Source organism: Procambarus clarkii, chromosome 55 (assembly GCF_040958095.1).
Source record: "Procambarus clarkii isolate CNS0578487 chromosome 55, FALCON_Pclarkii_2.0, whole genome shotgun sequence".
Classification (NCBI taxonomy): Eukaryota; Metazoa; Arthropoda; class Malacostraca; order Decapoda; family Cambaridae; genus Procambarus; species Procambarus clarkii.
In genome coordinates this window covers 8,796,224-8,800,268 of record NC_091204.1, presented here as the reverse complement: position 1 = coordinate 8,800,268, position 4,045 = coordinate 8,796,224, and positions in this window count along the sequence as shown.

Sequence of the window (4,045 nt, the reverse complement as noted above, 5' to 3'; positions counted from 1 at the left end):
ATAAGTAACATACATATGCCGAAAAAGGTACCATACTTATGTTCCTTATAAGAACAATACATATGTTCTTATAAGTATCATACATATACCCTTATAACTACCATACATATGCCCATATAAGTACCATAAATGCCCATATAAGTACCCATTCATATGCCAATATAGGTACCATACAAATGCCTTTATAAGTAGCATACATATGCCCATATACGCACCATGCATAGTAGTCTCTAAATACATGAGGAAATATAGATATAATGTTATTTTGATTATCCATTTATTATTTAGCTCAATTTGATCATTATTACATTTTTTACAATTGATTTTCCTTAGTAATTTGTTGAGAAAACACGATGATATTTTTGATATTTGAGGTGGCTGTATCTCAGTAAATATGGCTGTATAGGCGTTAATATTTAAAATTAGCAAAGAAAGACTTTACAGAAAAAAATGTAAATTGCTGTGGTAAACACAATGGTACCATTTTCAAAACGATTCTATGGCTGGTTTTGATTTTGAGTTTTGTGAAAAATGACGATTTCGCCAGGGCTCGGATTATTTGCAGGCGGCGGGCTGTATGTACCCCATCTTTGTCTTCGTCCGCTGGTCAAGTTTTTATTACTTGATTTAATCATCGTCTATCTTCTATATCTATAAAATACGGATGACTGTCTGTGTAAGGTAAAAGGTACGTAAGTACCATAGAGGTACGTAAGTACATAAGTACCAAACACATACCCATAAAGGTACCACCATACTCAATCCCATATAAGTGTCATACATATGCCCATATAAGAACAATACATATGCTCATTGAGGTACCATACAAAAGCTCTTATAAGTAACATACATATGCCCAAAAAGGTACCATACTTATGCCCTTATAAGAACAATACATATGTTCTTATAAGTATCATACATATACCCTTATAACTACCATACATATGCCCTTATAAGTACCATAAATGCCCATATAAGTACCCATTCATATGCTAATATAGGTACCATACAAATGCCTTTATAAGTAGCATACAAATGCCCAAATACGCACCATGCATAGTAGTCTCTAAATACATGAGGAATATAGATATAATGTTATTTTGATTATCCATTTATTATTTAGCTCAATTTGATCATTATTACATTTTTTACAATTGATTTTCCTTAGTAATTTGTTGAGAAAACACGATGATATTTTTGATATTTGAGGTGGCTGTATCTCAGTAAATATGGCTGTATAGGCGTTAATATTTAAAATTAGCAAAGAAAGACTTTTCAGAAAGAAATGTAAATTGCTGTGGTAAACACAATGGTACCATTTTCAAAACGATTCTATGGCTGGTTTTGATTTTGAGTTTTGTGAAAAATGACGATTTCGCCAGGGCTCGGATTATTTGCAGGCGGCGGGCTGTATGTACCCCATCTTTGTCTTCGTCCGCTGGTCAAGTTTTTATTACTTGATTTAATCATCGTCTATCTTCTATATCTATAAAATACGGATGACTGTCTGTGTAAGGTAAAAGGTACGTAAGTTCCATAGAGGTACCTAAGTACATAAGTACCAAACACATACCCATAAAGGTACCACCATACTCAATCCCATATAAGTGTCATACATATGCCCATATAGGAACAATACATATGCCCATTGAGGTACCATACAAAAGCTCTTATAAGTAACATACATATGCCGAAAAAGGTACCATACTTATGTCCTTATAAGAACAATACATATGTTCTTATAAGTATCATACATATACCCTTATAACTACCATACATATGCCCTTATAAGTACCATAAATGCCCATATAAGTACCCATTCATATGCCAATATAGGTACCATACAAATGCCTTTATAAGTAGCATACATATGCCCATATACGCACCATGCATAGTAGTCTCTAAATACATGAGGAATATAGATATAATGTTATTTTGATTATCCATTTATTATTTAGCTCAATTTGATCATTATTACATTTTTTACAATTGATTTTCCTTAGTAATTTGTAGAGAAAACACGATGATATTTTTGATATTTGAGGTGGCTGTATCACAGTAAATATGGCAGTATAGGCGTTAATATTTAAAATTAGCAAAGAAAGACTTTACAGAAAGAAATGTAAATTGCTGTGGTAAACACAATGGTACCATTTTCAAAACGATTCTATGGCTGGTTTTGATTTTGAGTTTTGTGAAAAATGACGATTTCGCCAGGGCTCGGATTATTTGCAGGCGGCGGGCTGTATGTACCCCATCTTTGTCTTCGTCCGCTGGTCAAGTTTTTATTACTTGGATTAATCATCGTCTATCTTCTATATCTATAAAATACGGATGACTGTCTGTGTAAGGTAAAAGGTACGTAAGTACCATAGAGGTACGTAAGTACATAAGTACCAAACAAATACCCATAAAGGTACCACCATACTCAATCCCATATAAGTGTCATACATATGCCCATATAAGAACAATACATATGCCCATTGAGGTACCATACAAAAGCTCTTATAAGTAACATACATATGCCGAAAAAGGTACCATACTTATGTCCCTTATAAGAACAATACATATGTTCTTATAAGTATCATACATATACCCTTATAACTACCATACATATGCCCTTATAAGTACCATAAATGCCCATATAAGTACCCATTCATATGCTAATATAGGTACCATACAAATGCCTTTATAAGTAGCATACAAATGCCCAAATACGCACCATGCATAGTAGTCTCTAAATACATGAGGAATATAGATATAATGTTATTTTGATTATCCATTTATTATTTAGCTCAATTTGATCATTATTACATTTTTTACAATTGATTTTCCTTAGTAATTTGTTGAGAAAACACGATGATATTTTTGATATTTGAGGTGGCTGTATCTCAGTAAATATGGCTGTATAGGCGTTAATATTTAAAATTAGCAAAGAAAGACTTTACAGAAAGAAATGTAAATTGCTGTGGTAAACACAATGGTACCATTTTCAAAACGATTCTATGGCTGGTTTTGATTTTGAGTTTTGTGAAAAATGACGATTTCGCCAGGGCTCGGATTCTTTGCAGGCGGCGGGCTGTATGTACCCCATCTTTGTCTTCGTCCGCTGGTCAAGTTTTTATTACTTGATTTAATCATCGTCTATCTTCTATATCTATAAAATACGGATGACTGTCTGTGTAAGGTAAAAGGTACGTAAGTACCATAGAGGTACGTAAGTACATAAGTACCAAACACATACCCATAAAGGTACCACCATACTCAATCCCATATAAGTGTCATACATATGCCCATATAAGAACAATACATATGCCCATTGAGGTACCATACAAAAGCTCTTATAAGTAACATACATATGCCGAAAAAGGTACCATACTTATGTCCTTATAAGAACAATACATATGTTCTTATAAGTATCATACATATACCCTTATAACTACCATACATATGCCCTTATAAGTACCATAAATGCCCATATAAGTACCCATTCATATGCCAATATAGGTACCATACAAATGCCTTTATAAGTAGCATACATATGCCCATATACGCACCATGCATAGTAGTCTCTAAATACATGAGGAATATAGATATAATGTTATTTTGATTATCCATTTATTATTTAGCTCAATTTGATCATTATTACATTTTTTACAATTGATTTTCCTTAGTAATTTGTAGAGAAAACACGATGATATTTTTGATATTTGAGGTGGCTGTATCACAGTAAATATGGCAGTATAGGCGTTAATATTTAAAATTAGCAAAGAAAGACTTTACAGAAAGAAATGTAAATTGCTGTGGTAAACACAATGGTACCATTTTCAAAACGATTCTATGGCTGGTTTTGATTTTGAGTTTTGTGAAAAATGACGATTTCGCCAGGGCTCGGATTATTTGCAGGCGGCGGGCTGTATGTACCCCATCTTTGTCTTCGTCCGCTGGTCAAGTTTTTATTACTTGGATTAATCATCGTCTATCTTCTATATCTATAAAATACGGATGACTGTCTGTGTAAGGTAAAAGGTACGTAAGTACCATA